Genomic DNA, 21,253 nt, shown 5'->3' with positions numbered 1-21,253 from the left:
GTCAACTAATCTTCGACAAAGCAGGAAAGAATGTCCAATGGGAAAAAGACTGTCTCTTCAACAAATGGTGTTGGGAAAATTGGATATCTACAGGCAGAAGAATGAGAGTGGACCATTTTCTTACACCACACACAAAAATAGACTCAAAATGAATGAAAGACCTCAATGTGAGAAAGGAATCCATCAAAATCCTTGAGGAGAACACAGAGAGCAACCTCTTTGACCTCAGCCATAACAATTTCTTCCTAGAAATATCGCCAAAGACAAGGGAAGCAAGGGCAAAAATGAACTAATGGGACTTTGTCAAGATCAAAAGCTTTTGCACAGCAAAGGAAACAGTCAACAAAACCAAAGACAACTGACTTTGAATGGGAGAAGATATTTGCAAATAACATATCAGATAAAGGGCTAGTATCAAAAATCTATAAAGAACTTATTAAACTCAACACCCAAAGAACAAAGAATCCAATCAAGAAATGGAGAGAAGACATGAACAGATATTTCTGCAAAGAAGACATCCAGATGGCCAACAGACACGTGAAAAAGTGCTCCACATCACTCAGCATCAGGGAAATACAAATCAAAACCACAATGAGATACCACCTCACACCAGTCAGAATGGCTAAAATTAACCAGTCAGGAAATGACAGATGTTGGCAAGGATGCGGAAAAAGGGGAACCCTCCTACACTGTTGGTGGGAATGCAAGCTGGTGCAACCACTCCAGAAACAGCATGGAGGTTCCTCAAAAAGTTGAAAATAGAGCTACCCTACGATTCAATAATCGCACTACTAGGTATTTACCCTAAAGATACAAATGTAGTGATCCAAAGGGAAATGTGCACCCGAATATTTATTGCAGCAATGTCCACAGTAGCCAAACTATGGAAAGAACCTAGATGTACATCAACAGATGAATGGTTAAAGAAGCTGTGGTATATGTGTATGTGTGTGTGTGTGTGTGTGTGTGTGTGTGTGTATATATACACACACAATTGAATACTATGCAGCCATCAAAAGAAATGAAATCTTGTCATTTGCAGCGATGTGGATGGAACTACAGGGCATTATGCTGAGTGAAATAAGTCAATCTGAGGAGACAATTATCATATGATCTCCCTGATATGAGGAAATTGAGAGGCAGAGTGGGGGGTTTAGGGTGAGAGGGAAGGAAAAAATGAAACAAGATGGGATCCGGAGGGAGACAAACCATAAGAGACTTAATCTTACAAAACAAACTGAGGATTGCTGGGGGGGATGGGGGGTTTAGAGAAAGTGGTTGGGTTATGGACATCGGGGAGGGTATGGGATATGGTGAGTGCTGTGAAGTGTGTAAGACTGATGATTCACAAACATGTACCCCTGGGGCAAATAATACATGGTATGTTAATAAAAATAATTAATAAAAAAAACCTGCAATACTAAAAAAAAAAAACACACAGAAACTCATATCTAAAACCAAGTCATGTACATTTAACATTTAAGTTACAGTATATGTGCTTCCAGCAGTTATCAAGTAGAAAGTGTTGTATGTACCAACAGTGATGCTACATACTTGCTGGAGTTAATAAAACATATAGCATTTTGAATATCAGAATAAGTTTCACATTCATATTTTTACTTAAACTTCATAAAGTATTATTCATATTTTAGGGAAAAAATGGAAGTGAGAGTAAACAGCTGGATGATTTGCTTTAGGTCACAAAACTAGGAAAGGTTGCAGCCAAAAAATCAGCCCAAATTTTCTTCCAACTTGTGCCTACATACCCAAAGACAATGCATTCCTGGCTACTTTTTCACTCAGAAGTTTTGGTCAGACCAACAGGATGAAATTTCTTGAGCTGCGTGTGTATGGAAGTTTTCTTAGGATATAATATTTTGAGTTCTATAATCAGGACCATCCCAGGCCAACAGAAAAAGGCAAGCCCTCTCACACTTAACACATGCACGTAATTTTAAAAGCACATGCTAAAGTCTGTGGTACTCATAGTGCTCCATATATATTCTCCAGAATCACAGTTTTAGAAAGAGCACACTGCTGATCTTTTAAGGTTGGTAATATTCTATAACGTTCTTTTTTAAACGAATCCATTTTTTCCTAAATGGTTCCCAAGAATGGCATTAGATATATTAGTGTTCTAATATCTTTCCTGGAATATATTTTACTCATTTTTCACTTACATCCATTTACATAAATGCTAAAAAGAAAACCATACAAATAAAAGAAGGCATATATCTAGTTGTTAGAATATTGAAGTGAAGATTAGATGAGATAAGAAATGAAAAACTACCTATCCAAAATAGCTTTGTAGAACTCAATAGTACACAGAAAGCTTAAGTTATTAGCAGTCCAATATCTTTCAATTTGTAATTTGAATATATTTGGGTTACTAAAAGGAAAATCAGAAGTTCTAATGCTGTCATTTGATCAAAAACTTGAGAAACAAATAGCTAGCACAACGTTGCTGTGTTGTAGCATATATATCTGTAGAAGGCTGTTGACATTCAAAAGGAAAAAAATGTTAGGTCAGCAGCTAGTGACTTTATCTCCTCAAAACCAGCACAGCTAAATTCCTCACTGCTAAACTCAGTGCTTCCATCCCTTGAGGCTTCTATAGTACAACTGTTTATATACCTGAGTTCTGCTACAGGTACTGTCTCTAATTTTCTGTGTGACTTTAGGAATGTATTTTGTTTGGATGCTAGTTTTTTAAGTGACAAATTTTGGAGCAGGGAGAAAGTCAAACTGGATTGAGTTAGAGAAGCTGACTTCATGACAAGGAACATGACAGTTGGCTCTAGATTAATGGGGAATCACAAGATGGGGGTGGGGCCCCCTCTGTATCTTGACCACACATGTATTCCTGTTTACTTCAAGGCATCATCATGCAGCCATGAATGCAATAAAGTAAGCATTATATAACAAAATGTCAAAAATACATTTATGGTGCATAAGTAATGTTGAAAGCTGTGGTATGAAAAAATATTCTGACATGAGAAATAGCCAATTTCAAAATGATGGGGTAATTGACTCAGGTAGGACACTGTCTTTATAATTCAACCATTAATAAACTAATTAAACCCTTTCAAGGTAAAAATCTAACAGTAGCTAAAGGGAAGGCAATTACATAAACCCCATTGGTACATACTTCATTTAGAATATTTCCTGTAGATAATGATTCCCTGCTATAAAATTTTTGAACTTCTAGGCCCTGTATTAAGTACTCCCTCAATTAAAAGATAAAATACCCTTTGGTAACTTTCTCAATTTTTTTTTCCTTGAACAATCTTTGTTTTATGTATATACACACTCACATAAAATTGAACAGCCATATCACATGTTGGAGTCTCATGTACTGAGAATATCAGCTCAACAATTGCTTTAGCTTAATGGAAGACCCTAAAAGATTCTGGGAAAACAGAAAAGGTCCGCTCATCATATGTTAGGATGTCTTACCCAGTGGGCAGTAATTCAATAAAAAAAATACGTTGAATGCTGAGAATACTTGATATCAAATAAGAGACTTAAAAGTGAAAAATTCAATCATTGTATTGTTTTTGTATAAAAGACATGAAACTAATTTATTGACTTGACAAATTTCCTCTGCTTGTGTCAGCTGAATCTAATAATTGGCCCTAACTGAATCTCATGATTATAGAGGTATAAAGTATAGTCAGAAAGGTCCATGTGCTTACATCTATTTCTGACAATACATAACATACAGATAAATTTGACTTGAAAAGTTTAGAACTCAAAGAATTTATGTCACTGAAAATCTACTTGGTTTATCATACACAAAGTGTCAACCTAACAGAGTTTTCCTCCTTTGATCCATTATATAAAAATATTATTGGCATATAGTAAGAAATATTTCTATAAAGTTCTAATTAATAAATAATTTATTATAAATGATAAGTGGTCTCTTTTGTGGTTGTTGTGTAATTATTATCAAACTGTGCTAGGTATGTCTTTTTTATAATTTATTTTATTTGTTTTATTTGTTTTATTTGTTTTTATATTATATTTTATTATATTTATTATATTTATTTATATATATAATATATAATATATATATAATATATTTATATATATATTTATTATATTTATTATAATTTATTTTATTTGTTTATTTGTTTTAGAAGATTTTATTTATTCATTTGAGAGAGAGGAAGAGAGAGCACAAGCAGGGGAAGAGGGAGAGGGAGAAGCAGACGCCCTGCTGAGTGGGGAGCTCAATGTGGGGCTCAATCCTAGGAACTGGAGATCATGACCTGAGCTGAAAGCAGATGCTTAACCATCTGAGCCATGCAGACATCCCTAAGGTATATATCTTTTAAGCAACCATATTTCCATATCTCTTAGTAAAGTAAAAGAGGCATTTTTAACTTTTCTATTATATATGCAAATAAATACTTTTATAAAAGTTATATAGTATAGATAAAATATGAAATGTAGATAACAATTCATGTATATTATATTATATATTATATCATATTATAATAGTTGTATATTGATTATATATGTCTATATTATTTAATACAGCTTATATTATTATATATACCTATATTTCTGATATATACAATACATATCATTTGAAATGGTTAAGCCACCAGTGATGTATTGATGACCTATCAGATTATTAGGAGATAAGAGAATTCAGAGCCAGCAAGAAAAGTAGTTTTCCCCAAATGGCTTTCCTTCTATCCTTCCTTTGGTTATGTGGGAAGTTCCTAGTTGGTTTAGGAGGAGGAGGAGGAGGCATGCAGAACATACACACAAAGCTCTAAATGTAAAGATTATGCAATCTTCGTAAAAGCCTTTCTCATTTCTTCTGGCTTTACCTAGGGTATCGATTTCAGTCCCTAAAATGTGATATCTGTAACCCAAAAAATCCAATTTAACAAATTTTGGATGATGACCTACTAAGTGCGCTTCATGTCAATAATTAAAAAAAAAAAAAATACTGAACGAGGCAAACATGGCCCTTGTCCTTCCAGAGCTTTTATTCTAAAGACAGTGTTGTCAGAGGCAAAAAGAAAGTAGGCAGAATCACAATAAATAAAGATTGCAGTAATTATGAAGAAGGAAATAAATGGAATAATAAGATCATGACCTGGGGTATAATGAAATGGGGAGTCATTGCCTCTACTTTAGATAAACTGATTAGAGAGGATCAAATCTCTGAAAACCCTTCCAGCTAACTGTACTCTTGCCTTACTGCATGCTAAGACAAAAGTGAGGAATGAGTCTGAGGATCACATTTACCTTAACCAGAATAATATGATTTATTTTAATAAGCAACTATAATCAGTATATACTCATATACACGTATATCCTTTTTTTAATATCAAGTACTGAGTAACTTTCTCCCCAATTCCTTATACTGCAGATGAGGAAATGGAAGCTCAGAAAGTCTGCAAGCAAAATAGGCAATGAAGTCCAAAACTTCTCCAAACAATTCTCAATTTAAATATTTGGACAAATGTACGAGGAAGACAAAGATACTCTGAGGAACATAATATCCATTAGAAGATTGTCAGGCCTTAGTAAACTCCTAATTCTAGAGGTTTTGGTATGAAGTTAATGGTAAGAATAAATAATAATTTTGAAAAATGCTAAGAAACATCAAAGCAAACAAACTGAAAACTATAATCCCCCAAAGACAGAACATATCTAGCACACCATAGTAATATGGTATTTGCTTTTGTTTTAAATCTTTTCTCCTAAGATGACACTATCTCAGTGTATTGGGGCTTGCCAAATAATCATTAGGATATATTATCATCACTTTGATTAGATTAAGTGAAAAAGTAGCCTTTGATTTATGGATGTTCACATCACAGCCAACTCCTACTTGAAACACTTCTGGTCCTTTAAGCAACACTGAAACCTGAGGCATCCTACTGACAGTATGACTTATTTTTTAATATTTATAAAGGGCAATAAGTGAGAATGAGTACTTATATCATTTTACAAGCTAGATAGCTGGTTAGTAGTCATTTTTATTTTGACCTGGTTTGAACTTGCACAATACTCACATTGCCCCTGGCATTTGACTGCGTGCAGATTACATTTTGTTTCTCTCTCCAGAAATCGGACACTGCCTAGGAAATCAGAAATTCCTAGAAAGCCATACTCCAACCCTGATGATTTAAAAGGCTGACACGAGCCACTTTCTTTTGCCCCAAATTCCACTTTCAAATCTTGCTTGTACATGTGGTAATTTATTCAAGAACCAACTCTCAAAACTAGTACTCAAACTCTGCATCATTTTCTTTTAAAGATTTTTTATTTATTTCTTTGACAGACAGAGATCACAAGTAGGCAGAGAGGCAGAGAGAGAGAGGAGGAAGCAGGCTCCCTGTCGAGCAGAGAGCCCAATGCGGGGCTCAATCCCAGGACCCTGAGACCATGACCCGAGCTGAAGGCAGAGGCTTTAACCCACTGAGCCGCCCAGGCGCCCCAAACTCTGTGTCTTGATCTCGATCTTTGAACAGATACTGGATCAAACATTTGACAATTTTAAAAAATCAGATATATTAATAACTAATTATGGGTTAGGGAGAGTAGCAAAACTTTAGATAACAAAAATTAAAATAATTGGTTATTTCTGTGTCACAGACATATCTGAGATGTACACACATAAAACACTAACTTACATTTCTTAACTCCCACCCTTCCTGAATGTTACAGATAAAGGAAAATGAATTTGGGCTCATTCATTTATTCTTGCAACTTAAAAAACAAAACAAAACTACATAAATGGCAAAGATGTGTGTCATGATGATATAGCAATTAGGATTGATAAAAAGAGAGCAAACTGGATTGGATATGATCCTCTAATACTTTACAGAAATTAATATGCGATTTTAACAAGTTCTGACAACTGCAATGTCATAAGCAGTGCTAGCATTTTGGAACATGCTGCAAGAGTACTTTTTTAGTTTAAGGGAAATCAGAAAACCATTCTGGAGGAAGTAACTGAGAGCTGAAGAATGAGCAGACGTGAAACCTGTTGATGGTGTTGGAAAGTAAGAGAGGGAAAGCAATGTTCTGATCAGAGGGAAATATATGTGTGGAAGATGAAAGCAAAATATAACTTGGTTGATAGAAAAAAACTGAGGTTTGCTATGGCTATAGCATGAAAGAAGAAGGTAGGAGTATGATGAGGTATTTTGAGGAGGCTGAAGAGAGTGAGATCAAGTAATAGGTTAGAGAGAGAATGGCTGTCCACTCTGGAGGAACATAAGCAGGGTTGGCATAATTAAGAGTTTCTCACCCTGGACAATAATGAATATGCTGTCCTTCCCAATGCAGACTGTTTAGCAACACTCTAGCCTCTACATATCATATATTTGTAGCACATCCTTCCGGTTATGATAATTAATATCTCGACATTGCCAAGTGTCTATCCAGAGGAAAAATTCACCATTGGTCCAACAGTACAGCAAAAGGATTAAACAACATGACCAACTGGGATTTATTCTAAGAATGTAAGGATTGTTCAACATAAGAAAATCAATCAAGGAAATATACCACATTAAGAGACAAAGAGAATACAAATATGAAAATGTTAATTGATGCATGAAAATGATTTGACAAAATCTATCACTCTGTCATGATAAACACATTCAAAAAACTAGGAATAGAAAAGAACTTACTCAAAAATGATAAAAAACATTTAAGGAAAACCTACAGCTAATATTATACTCAATAGTGAAGGGTTGAAAGCTTTCTAATAGGATCAGAAACAAGACATGTACACCCTCCTTCACAACCGCTATTCAAATTGTACTGGAAGATTCTTTGGTTAAGAAAACAAAAGATACAAATCGAGAAGGGGAAAAATAAAACCATCCCTTTTTGCAAATGACATGATCTTATATTAAGAAATAAAACAGGGGGCGCCTGGGTGGCTCAGTGGATTAAGCCGCTGCCTTCAGCTCAGGTCATGATCTCAGGGTCCTGGGATCGAGCCCTGCATCAGGCTCTCTGCTCCGCGGGGAGCCTGCTTCCCTTCCTCTCTCTCTGCCTGCCTCTCTGCCTACTTGTGATCTCTCTCTCTGTCAAATAAATAAATAAAATCTTTAAAAAAGAAAGAAAGAAAGAAAGAAAGAAAGAAAACAGGCAGGGTGCCTGGGTGGCTCAGTGGGTTAAATCCTCTGCCTTCGGCTCAGGTCATGACCACAGGGTCCTGGGATCGAGCCCCGCATCCGGCTCTCTGCTCAGTGGCGAGCCTGCTTCCCTTCCTGTCTCTGCCTGCCTCTCTGCCTACTTGTGATCTCTGTCTGTCAAATAAATAAATAAAATCTTGCACAAACAAACAAACAAACAAAAACAGGAGCACCGGGGTGGCTCAGTTGTTAAGCGTCTGACTTCTGCTCAGATCATGATCCCAGGGTACTGGGATCAAGCCCCACATTGGGCTCCCTGCTCACCAGGAAGCCTGCTTCTTCTTCTCCCACTCCTCTCCTCGTGTTCCCTCTCTTGCTGTGTCTCTCTCTGTCAAACAATTAAATAAAATCTTAAAACAAAACAAAACAAAAAAACAGATGGACATGGGGGAGGAGGGGAAAGAGGGAGAGGCAAACCATAAGAAATAAGATTGAAGGAATATAAAGTTTCTAAAAGTTGAAAAAACATACCTAAATTCTGGGATAAATGTCAAGCATGAAAGAGTAACATACTGTATGATTCCATTTAAACAAACTTCTAGAGTTGCAAGAAAACCAAAACTAATCTACAGTGATCAAAATCTGATCAATAATTATGGGTAGGAGATGTGGTAGAATTGATTCCAAAGAAATGACAAAAACCTTTTGTCCATAATAGAAATATTCCATATCCTGATGAGGGTAGGTAGTTACATGGGCATATGCATTTTTCATAATCAAATTTATAATGTGTATATACATTGTATATGAATTTATCTCAATAAAGTTGACTAAAAACAATATTCTGGGTAGAAGTAAGATGGAATGAAGGAAATTCCTATGAAGAAAAGGGTGGGGTGGTGCCTGGGTGAGCTCAGTCTTTAAGCATCTACCTTCTGTTCAGGTCATGATCCCAGCATCCTGGGATCATCCTGGGATTAGAGCCACACATCAGGCTCCGTGCTCAGCGGGGAGCCTGCTTCTCCCCCTCCAGCCTGCTTCTCCCTCTCCATCTCCCCCATGCTTGTGTTCCCTCTCTTGCTATCTCTGTCAAATAAATAAAGTCTTTATAAAAAAATGAAAAGGGTAGGAAAATAAAGAGAAACATATGCTTATCTAATACTTGAATTTGTGTGTTTATGCACATTTGCAATTCTCTTTTAGGCTTGTTGTTGGTTTTTTTTTTTTTTTTTTTTTGCTACAGCCTAACATTTTTCAATTGAACATTCAAAAATGTTAAGCTACTAGATGTAGAACTCTGTTCTACTTACTCTGTTTTTCAAAATTTCTCAGAACCTGGTAAGGACACCTCAGTTTAACCATTTCTCAGATCTTTTAAGAAATAACATAAATATCTAAATATATATAATTGTGATCATGGAGTTTTTAAGTTAAAAGTGTTCTAAGAGCTGAGCTGTGCCAAGAGGACATTCTCTTTGGATTTTGCAGTTTCCTATCTCTCTCTCTCTCTCTCTCTCTCTCACACACACACACACACACAGTTTTTCTAATGTTACTCATTCTCTTTCTCAAATGTGCCTAGACATTAATGTTCTAAGGGTGAAAACCAGACCATCAATAGATAAATAAAATGACAGTCATGTTATGATCTGTAGCCACAGAAGTAATCAGTTTACTAACAGGTTAGCTTAAAAATGTATAATTATTTGAAAGAGGGAATCTGAAAGCGCCTGTGACGCACTCTCCAATAGCTCCCTCCTTCACTTCTGCCACACCGATCTCTTCAAAAATCATTCCCTAAGTGGTGGAAAGATGTGAAATAGATCAGCGAATTTTACCCTTTACGTATGCTCCTATAAAACACTAGCCACTCACCATTCTCACCTTATAAATTTATGGATCAGAGATCACATTTGTAAATAAAAGAAAACAGGGAAAGAGAAATGACATTTTCTATAGAAGAATTGGAAAGCAGCCATCTTATTAACACGAAGGTCGTCAGTCTGGCAGAAAACATTAATAACACAAATACTAAATGTAACTCTCAGATGTCTCTTGGAGTTGCCAAAATCATTTCCATTAAATAATGAATTAGAGAGACCTGACTATATGAAAGACAAAGTGGCCAGTACTTGAATTGAGGAAAACAACATGAATTGGATTGGTTTGGGAAATAAATAAATATTCATCTTTTCAGCAATAATGCTACCTGTATTGACCACCTGTCCACCAACCATAACCTCAAGAAGAGACCAGAACTAACAAAAGAGACAGCTGGAAAAATGATAATAAAAAGTAACTTATCTAGAAGGTCTTATTTTCTGCATTTATGAAAGCAAGACTTTAAAGTCCCTGATCTCTTGGTTTGGGAATCTGTGTTGCCCCTGACATCCAATTTTTGACCAACTCTGATTTTTCTTCACTGAAATATCTATCAAATAATTATTTAAATATCTCAAAGTTAGCCTGCTCAGTACATTCCTTAAAATGTTAACTTATTTTGAGGGCAATTTATTTCAAATGAAACTGTAATTTCTCTATTCCTCTTCTGGTTTATTGACATGACTATTACATTATCATACAACTCAAATACTTGGGAGTCATTCAAAGTCCCAATCTTTCTCTCCCACTCCCCACATATTCAGTTAGTCAAAGTCTTATCTTTACCCTTAGGATAATGCCTAAGCTGATAACTGAGGTGCAAAAGACTTTGATTACATTCTGGCATTTAACAATAATGATAATAATGGATTAACAATTAATATTTAGCAAACACTGCTACGTGCCTGGAGCAGTGTCAGTGATTAGCTGTGCTGAATATGGATCATACCATTTAATCCTCCTGAAAACATGGGTTATACATTTGTTTAGATTGGCCTTCCTCAACTGCAGACCCTGAGACAAGGACTTTTTTATTTGGGAAGCGATTATAAAAAACACAGGTGCGGGGCACCTGGGTGGCTCAGTGGGTTAAGCCGCTGCCTTCGGCTCGGGTCATGATCTCGGGGTCCTGGGATCGAGTCCCGCATCGGGCTCTCTGCTCAGCAGGGAGCCTGCTTCCCCCTCTCTCTCTCTCTACCTGCCTCTCTATCTACTTGTGATCTCTCTCTGTCACATAAATAAATAAAATCTTAAAAAAAAAAAAACACAGGTGCAAGTATGGGAAATGGGAGACGAAGACAGAAGAAAACCTAACAATGTGTCACACTGTTTCTCTGCAGAGCATCTGAGGAACCATACGGTATGCACCTCAGGACTGTTCCACGAAGGGATGGGAAAGATGGCCTATTATTGACCTACTCTTTTACTTCATTTGAGGACATTAAATTCCTGGCACTTTTGGTTAATACTTCCAGTTTGCTTTATGTGTTGATGAAAAAAACTCCTGGAGGCTCTCAGAAGAAGCAGAGAGCAACACAGGAACTTGAAGAAGGGAAGCTTGGGTTTCTCCTGTGCCATCTGTGGGTAAGCTTAGAGGCATGCTGACAGGATATGGATTAGTCTCCTACAGTACTAATGTCTCCAATTTTCTTTTTTCTTTTCTTTTCCTTTCCTTTCTTTCTTTTCTTTCTCTCTCTCTCTTTCTCCCTCTATTCACTCTCTCTTTTCCTCTTTTATTAGACAGAGAGAGAGAGAGATAGCAAAAGAGGAAGGGGCAGAGGGAGAGGGAGAGAGAATCGTAAGCAGATTCCACACCCAGTGTAGAGCCAATGTGGGGCTCTATCTCACAACCCTGAGATCATGAACTGAGCTGAAATCAAGAGTCAGACACTTAAACCAACTAAGTTACCCATTAACCCTCTCAATTTTCTGATATGGAAATCAATATAGAAACTTGGGTTAACAAACCTGACCAAGGAGTTACAGCAAGTTGTGTAGCCGTAATACAAAAACAGGGAAATAGAGTCAAGCTATAATACAAAAACAGGAAGAGAGACACCTTAACCTTAGATGCCACATTGCATCTCTGCCTCTTAACTTTAGTTAGCCATACTGCAACTCCATGGATAGGGCTTATTATTTTCAATCTTTGCTTTAATCTTCCTTATCTCTCTGGCTCCCATGTTCTGTCCCTGATAATCTTGAAAACACCAAAACAGTATTCCAAATCTCTATCAGAAATCCTTTCTTTTTATTTTTAAAATTTATTTATATACTTATCAAAATAGCATACACATATATATTTACGAAGCCAAAAAGTGCAAGAAGTCTGAGAACAATAACATCAAGAAATGAAGCTCTCCCTCATCTATACTCTGTAAGTACCCACTTTCAATCTTCCAAATGCTTCCACATTTACCTACCTATTTTTAAGTAATATGCATCTTGTGATTTATTAGACAGAATTCTTCATTGGCCTCCAGTGATGACAGGTGACCATATAACTCTTTTACATCCGTATTGCCCTCTCTGGGTCCCCCAGCATAATCCTATCTCGATTTTTCTTTAAATCCATACTCAATGTTCCAATGATTATGACTACCCAAATAATGTCTCCTGCAGATCCAAATAATATGAACATATTTTCTTTTTTTTAAACAACTTTTCGTTTCTTTAAGAGTTAATAACTTCTCCATAGCTTCATTCCCTTTGATGTCTTAGTATGCATGAATGAATCTTCCTTGCTTTTAAAGAGATCTGTAAAACCCTTTTGCTACAAATGCCCTCCTGGTCAGTCCTGCCAGTAATCCCTCCATTCCTTTGATTTCCCTTGCATTCCTCTGAAGTCCTTCATACATTGCTCCAAGATGCATTTGTTCTTCTCTAGGCTTGTGAAACTGCTGTTCTTCAGGGGCTTCCCTCAGCCTCTCTCATCAGTCTATTCTGTGGCTTGTGGAGCATTTTCTTAAATGTCTGATTACAGAGAGTAAATTTCAAATAATTTCCAAGTATGGAAATGTTTTCATTCTACCCTCTTATTTGCTTAGGATATTCTCTCAATTCCTACTATGCCAAGATTTGGGTCTTTGCATTCATTGTGTTGGACACTGGAATCCTTTGAATCCTGAAATCTATTAAACTGGGCTATTTTTGTGATAATATGTCTTATGTATTTTCCTCTCCACTTTTTTTTCTTTTATCTTGTCTTTGTTTTAGAAATGTCCTAGGATGTTGGACTTTATCCATCGATTCTTTAACGTTTTTATTGCCACTCTTATCAACTTATTTTTATTTCTAGTTTCCTTTCTAGATAACTCCCCTAAGTTTAGTCTCACAACTTACAAATTACAGCTTACATATTATTTTTAATTCTTGTATTGTGTCCTTTTATTTAACTTTCTTTTCTTGGGTGAAAAAAGACTTTTATAATCTTAATTAAGAAATTGGTGATTTGGGGGTGCCTGGGTGGCTCAGTGGGTTAAAGTCTCTGCCTTCGCCTCAGGTCATGATCCCAGGGTCCTGGGATCGAGCCCCACATCGGGCTCTCTGCTCCGTGGGGAGCCTGCTTCCTCCTCTCTCTCTGCCTGCTTCTCTGTCTAGTTGTGATTTCTCTCTGTCAAATAAATAAAATATAAAAAAAAAAGAAATTGGTGATTTTTGAGTTTTTTTATTTTGTTTCTATATAACACCATTTTAATAGTTGTTATTTAATTGTAGGCCTCACTCTCTTAGACTGAGGACTTCCTCAAATGTCTAGTAACCCTAGCTATTAATTCTTTTATCTGTATTTATGGATGTGGTTTATGGGCTGGTGCTCTTAATTCTTAGGTTATCAAGGTTGACTCTATTATTCATTGAAAAATTCCTAAACATAGGTATTTATGAGTCTATAATTGGAGTCTTTCCATTTTTCTAAGGAAAGATCAACTAAATTATCAGTTTATCTTCAGTTCTATCTGAAGTCTCATGCTATTTTATTTTCTTCTTAAAACTGAAAGTTCACAGCCTCCTTTGCTCAATTTCTGTGCAAATATTTCTTCAGTTCCCCGTAGGTTGTGTGTGTGGGTGTATGTATGAGAGAAGAGAGAGACAGACAGATAGTTCACTGATGGGAGAAGTGGACACCTGGAAGGCCAAGTGGAAGACTTTCATATAAGCCTTCTACTTTCAGTCTCAGCATCCCTCCTACTAACTTTCATATTACAAGGTGGCTTCTGCTTCTGATCCTTTTTGGGGAATCTGCAGGTAATGCGCTTACTGCTTGCAGCTTTCGATCTGTCAGGACACTTCGGTATGACTTTTTTCTTCTCCGCATTTCCTTTCACCATGTATCCTTCTGGTTTTTGTCCCTGTATTTTTGAGTTATACTTGTCTTTGTTTCATTAACAATGGAATTTTTGTTTCTTCTTCTTGTTCTCCTAGCTTTTATGAGTCTTTCAAGGGAGGACAGAGGGTAAGAAATCTCTTTGCTTAACATCTTGAGACTAAAAATAACACTTCTGTGAAGTTTTCCTTCTTGGCCAACTATCACAATTATCTTTTACCTCTTCTGAGCTAACATTTTACTATGTCTATATTTATGTTCTTTTATTGATTGCATTTATCATGATTCTTTACTATTCCTGTGTTTCTGTTGACCAATGAGACAGGAAATTTGTCTTTTCTTAAATTTACATCCACATAATTTCACAGAGGACCTACCACATAGAAGGTGCTTAATAATCATCGGTCAAATTGAATTAATAAGGCAGGAAACAAGAGGATGTCATTACTTCTTTTCATTTCTCCCTTCCTGCAACACACAGAAACTCAGCTTTCAACATCTCCAAGGCTTGATTTATCAGGTGAATAAAGCAATAGCTAAGAACAAACTGCTTTCAAGTTATGTGATAGCTAGATAGGAAAAAGGCTCACACCGTGAATACAAATATAGAGCTCTTCAATTAATGCTATCACTCATCCTGCCATTGCAATCATTCCTTTCCTCTCTTTTAGTTTACTTATACCCTCTTGTCTTGCCAAAGTCTGTGACTAGAATATTGAATACTCGCATAACCATACACAACCGAAGAACCCATTCTTTAGTACATAGATTGTATGCCACCACCTTCTTAACTCTTCCTGGGTTTTCCAGCTGGAAATCATCTGCTCTTTTGAATTCTGTAATACTTTTGCTATCATACTGGCTGGCTGTGAGCATTCAAATCTCCATTGAATGGACAAAAAAAAAAATGAATGGTGACTGTATTTGAAGAGAGAATTGTTGTAGCTGTGCGTCCATACCACAGAGAGATATCCCAGAGAGATATTCTCTTTGCCCACAATGTACATGGGGCTTTTGACTAATGTGTTCTAGTAACATGATACCATTCATATAATTATTCATGAATTGCTGTGTGCAACCTGAGACAATCTGCAACTTAATAGAGGTCTCCAGTTAAGACTACAGCACAGATGAAAAAGAAGAGTTACCACAGCATCCTAACCACCTGAGCCAATCCTCTAGGACAAACATTCATAAATTCACCAGCGTTAGTGAATTTGTTTATTGAATTTGATTACTACATCCTGCAAATATTTTTAATTATCTCTTAATTTAATCCTTAAGATTTTTTAATGTTATTATCTTTTTTTCAGAAATCAAGCCCTTTTCCTAGAATTTACAATGAAGTTGTTCACATATTGAGCAATCTATTTTATTGCATTAATTACTCCCAGGCTCATATTTTTCATATGATAATTTGTTATTTACTTATCTTCTCAACCAATAATTAGATCATAAACTGAATAAGTCATGATTCTGGAAAAATATACATATGCCTCTCATTTATTCAGCAGGAGGGTACAAAAATTTGGCATCTTTTTTCAGTAAGATGAAGCTAATTTGAATAATATCAATATTTGTGAATGCATTTAGTTACTAGTTAATCTAAAGTAATTAGACCCTCTATTTATTATTCTAAACATCCTTTGCCTCTTTAGAAGTTAAAAGCAATACATTACGTCCACCCCAATCCTTCCCTTCTAATCTCACCTCCTATCACTAACTTGAACTCAGTTTTGTTGTCAAGAATCCCAAGAGATATCAGAGCCTGAGGAAAGGCACTCTGACTTTCATCTTCACAACCCAGTACCACAAGTATTGCCTGGGAACACATAAGTATTTAATAACTGATAGTGTAATTAGTAAATGCTCCTTATTACTGTATTCATTATTCTAAAAATGCTGTACATTTAGAGCTCTCTCATTCATTTATCTCTACTTATGGTTGCTTTTCCACCCAATGAAATTTCTTCCCAATTTTCAATGCCATGGTCACTCTACTCTAAATCTTTATGAGACCTGCCTAGGAGGATGTGGTCCTTCTGGCACTTAATACCACACTCTCCTATGAACCTTTATGTCTGTTTTCCCTATTTTACTGTGAGCTCCTTGAGAAAGAAATTTCTAAGCACCTTAGAAATTATAGGTGTATTAAGGTTTGACTGAACTGATCCCTAAATTTCAAATAGAGTTTTCCTGGTGCAGTGCAGAGGTTCTTCAACTTTTTCTGATCATGGTGCTCTTACTGTCTCTGTAATTTTCTTATGGCATCCCTAGGCCAAAACAAATATCTAATAATTTTATTTATAAAGCAGTTTGGTTCAAACAATTTATGTTCTAACAATGTAGGGTGCTGTTAAAAAATCATAACACGTATACATTGGAAGAAAAAGAACACTTTTACTCCATTTATAAATAACCAGTTTTACTTATGACAAAACACAACTTCTCAAACCTTGGAGTAAGGCTGCTCTGTGTTATTTCTTGTTCTATACTGACTCTCATGCGGAATTTGCTTCTTATCAAAACAATTGCTGGAAATCCAGCTTCAACAAAGATATGATACTGAAAGGAAAGTAGTACCAAATAAAGTTGAAAGAAACCTCAAAGCAGTGGTTCATGTAGGAACTGACAAATGTTGAACATCAGGGGTGTTTCTCTGAAACACTTTAATTCTGCCCTGCGATGCCTCTCTGAGTTCATTGGGGTGCACTGGGGTGCCTTGGTTTTCAGTTTAGGAACCCAGAGTATGGTGGTAAAACCCATGAGTTTTGGCAAAAGACTGCCTGGTTTTGAATTCTGGCTCCACTGTTTAATGGCTGTTTGACATTAAATAATTTCTTTTATCCCTCTAGGTCTCATTTTACTTATCTATAAAATGTGAAGTGATATCACTTATCTCTTAGGGTTTTTATGAAAATTGTTAGTCTATGTAAAGAACGTGGGAAAGTGCCTGGGAATATATAAGGTGGATAGCTAGTCTTGCTACCATTACTAATTTGAACTGAGTATCACACATTTGCAAGAGAGATAAGTCAAATTCTGTATGGCATCCCTATATGTCTTTGGTGGGCTACCACTTTCCTTATACCGTCTATAGCATTTTTTATTCAAAATGAATCTAATGAAACTATACTACTTGAAACATACTGAGCAATTACTATATGTCAGGCACTGTGCTAAACCTTTAGATTCATTAATACTAATTAATTCTCCAAACAACCATAAGAGACAGGACAACTATTATTTCCCAGTTTCACAAGTCAGAACACTGGTGTTATGTGCCAGTATTCAAATCTAGATGTGGCTGACTGCCATTGTGAATTCTTCACTACTCCCTCTTCATTTGGACCAAAAGGGAAAGACAGAGTCTATCTCTACAATAAGAATCTCAGATCTTCTCATGACAGAAGAAAGAAGAAGAGGTCATGAAACCAGATGTAGGTTTGGGTCAGGATACAGGAGGCCTCATATTCACATCACTGACAATGTTAGCTTCATCTCAATCACAGTCCTGACAACTCTGTCAACCTGTTCATCATTTTTTCCCTGAAGTACTGATTTAGAGTAGAAGATAGAGAAATCCTCAGGGCTGCTGAATATTAAGTGAAAATCTTAGTGGAGTCTTCATAAGACATGTCACCTTACTGCAGGATTCATCTATAAAAGGAATTTATTTTTCCCAAATTTGCTATCTTTGAAAGAAACTATTTTAGAAATGTTCAGAAGCTGGGATGTGTGCATAGTCCACCCTCTAAGAAACAATGGATGGTATTGATTTCTTCAAGCCATTCACACCTCTATATGAGTTTATGGGATCCTAAATCAAGAAGCAATTTTTGTTTTTTGACAATGATATAGAAAGTACCTACTTTCCCCATGATAGTATACCTGCTTTATGTGATTTTTTTTTTCAATTAAAAAAAGGTTCTTCTATTGTTGAGCAGAGTTGTATATGTTTTAAAGTCAAACTTTTAATAAAAGTGAATATTTACAAATCCTAAATCAAAAAGCAATTCTGCTTTTTTGACATTAATATTTAAAAATATGATTCAAGTGGAGAGTTTTAGAAGGGAGGGGGGTGGGGGATGGATGAGCTTGGTGATGGGTATTAAGGAGGGCACAGACTGCATGGAGCACTGGGTGTTATACACAAACAGTGAATCATGGAACACTGCATCAAAAACTAATGATGTATGGTGTGGTAACTAGCATACAATAAAAAATTTAAAAAATAAATAAAAAGATGATTCTTCCGTCTATCCTCATAAGACTCTTTTCACTGCTTTTTTAATGCCTCTGATATAAGTATCAGATGTAGAGAACATAAAGCACTTTTCCTGAAGAAGGACATTGGTTTGGTACATTTTTGGCCATGTAAAATACCCAAGGGGACATAACAGCTAAATATAAGTGCTACAACAATTTTAAAATACCAGCCATAGGTAGTTTAAAATTGACCTATCCTAGAAAATAGCCATAAAGGACATGTGTGGAGAAGAAATATATGAAAATAATTTAACACGTAAAAAATTATATTAAAGAAGAAGAGTGAGAAGAGGCATTAACAATTTTTTAATCTGTAGTTCCTCTGTCAAAAAGTTGATACAGGTGTATAAAAATACAAAGCATGTGTGTACATATGAATAGAAATATAGGTCCATTTGCTTTCCATTTAGATTTAGATCACAGAATCAACAAAATTGGTAAACAGAAGAGAATAAAAAAGATACCATTTTTGTAGATACTACTCAGATCCTCTTTTCAAATCTGTTCAAGGGTCAATAAATCAGGTAAAATGAATTATTATACATTCTAAATAAGAGTATAGTGTGAATATAGACTCAAAATAGTTATTCTGTTTTAAAAAGTCAACAGCAGCAGAACTGCTCGTTCTGTTTTGAGTTAAAAATCACATCCAAGAAGATAAACTTCTTTTTTAACTGGGAAGAGAAAAACAATGTCAGATAATATCTTATAGTATTATGACTTCTTTTAATGTACTGTAGGCTTATTTTCTTTTGACTTTGACAGATTGTAAACAAGAAAATTAACAATAGAAGATTATAGAATGCTTCAGGACATGACATTATTTTACTCTAAAATTTTGCCCACGTCTATTAAAAGCTAACTTTTTTTAGAATGAATATGGAAACCACAGCCACTGGATTCACATATTCAAATCTGAGTCTCGGTGTCTGCTCTGTAGTCTTGGGCAAGTCCCTTTATTTCCATAGAACTCAGGGTTTCAGTGCTCAGTGTGGACTTTAAATTAATATCTATTTTACTGAGTTTCATGTAATGCTATTTTCTTCTTAAAATGTTAAGCTTAATTTATATGGCTATACTTTTATAATGTTAGTCAAATAAGAAAAAACATCACTTTTTCCATGATTACTATTCAATTATTTCAATTTGAATAGATGAAATATAAACAACCAGGCTCACTGACAACTTAGTTTATTACAATTTCTTTAATATTTTGAATGTTATTTATAAAATTGAATTATTCTGTTTCCTGAGTGTTTTAAATGCCTGACCAATCAACTTTAGGACTCTAACAAGGAAAATACTAATAATTTAAATCTTGTATATTACCCTCATAAAATAGTAAATATTAACTTTGAAATATTTCTAAACTTTTAAAAAATAATAATTAGTAATTTTTAAATAATTTTTGATTTAAACTGTTATGTTTTAGTTAGTTATCTATTACAAAGGAGCTGAGGCTCCTTCAGAGTTTTAAGTATTACAGGCATTTTATACACATACACAGAAATGGTTCTAATTAGCACAGACTTAATTCTAAAACTTAAATTCTAAGTTTAACACAAAACCCATGAATACTATGGGTTTTCTTTACGTCACTGTCTACATTTCATTCTAAAACTTCCAGTACAGAAAAACTTTTACCCTCTAAGGAGTTTTACCACATCAAATGAATTAAAACTTTTGGGGTGGGGGCAGAAATTTGAGGACAAAGTGTAGGCACTGGGAACCTACTATGTCTCAGGTGATTTTCTGTATAACGCTCACAGACACACTGAACCTTAATTATAGTCATATCTACTATAACAACTGGAGACTTCAAGTTTAAACCCTTCAGAGGGAGGTGGATTTTTGCGGGTCCTAGTTACACTTAAATAGCTTCTCGTGATTCAATTTTGCAATCCCTGACCCAGGTGGCAGCTAACTTTGTTCCGCAAACTCTTTACAGCTCAATTAATTCCATATCCATTTCATATTATTCTCATGTGGCTGGACCACAACTCTTATAAATACTCCTCTGCCTTATACTAGCCAATAGGATTCAACAGTACATTAAAAGGATTATTCACCACGATCAAATGGGATTTATTCCAGGGCTGCAGGGTTGGTTCAACATCCACAAATCAATCCATGTGATAGAACACATTAATAAAAGAAAGAACAAGAACCATATGATACTCTCCATAGATGCTGAAAAAGCATTTGAAAAAGTACAGCATCCCTTCCTGATCAAAACTCTTCAAAGTGTAGGGATAGAGGGCACATACCTCAATATTATCAAAGCCATCTATGAAAAACCCACCGCAAATATCATTCTCAATGGAGAAAAACTGAAAACTTTTCCACTAAGGTCAGGAACACGGCAGGGATGTCCATTATCACCACTGCTATTCAACATAGTACTAGAAGTCCTAGCCTCAGCAATCAGACAACAAAAAGAAATTAAAGGCATCCAAATTGGCAGAGAAGAAGTCAAGCTATCACTCTTCGCAGATGATATGATACTATATGTGGAAAACCCAAAAGACTCCACTCCAAAACTGCTAGAACTTGTACAGGAATTCAGTAAAGTGTCAGGATATAAAATCAATGCCCAGAAATCAGTTTCCTTTCTATACACCAACAACAAGACAGAAGAAAGAGAAATTAAGGAGTTAATCCCATT

General features: G+C 35.6%; 1 protein-coding gene across 1 annotated transcript in view; it reads right to left on the bottom strand.

Moving 5' to 3' along the window:
* CNTN6 (contactin 6) overlaps window positions 1–11,079 on the bottom strand; it is a 287,198-nt gene extending 276,119 nt beyond the window's left edge. Inside the window, 1 exon segment of the mRNA XM_045991202.1 lies at window positions 11,068–11,079. The gene's annotated coding sequence lies outside the window, so the exon portion shown is untranslated.
* Window positions 11,080–21,253: the final 10,174 nt, after the last annotated feature.

The sequence above is a fragment of the Meles meles genome, chromosome 20 (genome assembly GCF_922984935.1).
Source record: "Meles meles chromosome 20, mMelMel3.1 paternal haplotype, whole genome shotgun sequence".
NCBI classification, from domain to species: Eukaryota; Metazoa; Chordata; class Mammalia; order Carnivora; family Mustelidae; genus Meles; species Meles meles.
The sequence above is the reverse complement of the archived record's forward strand: the minus strand, read 5'-3'. Positions and strand labels throughout refer to the sequence as shown.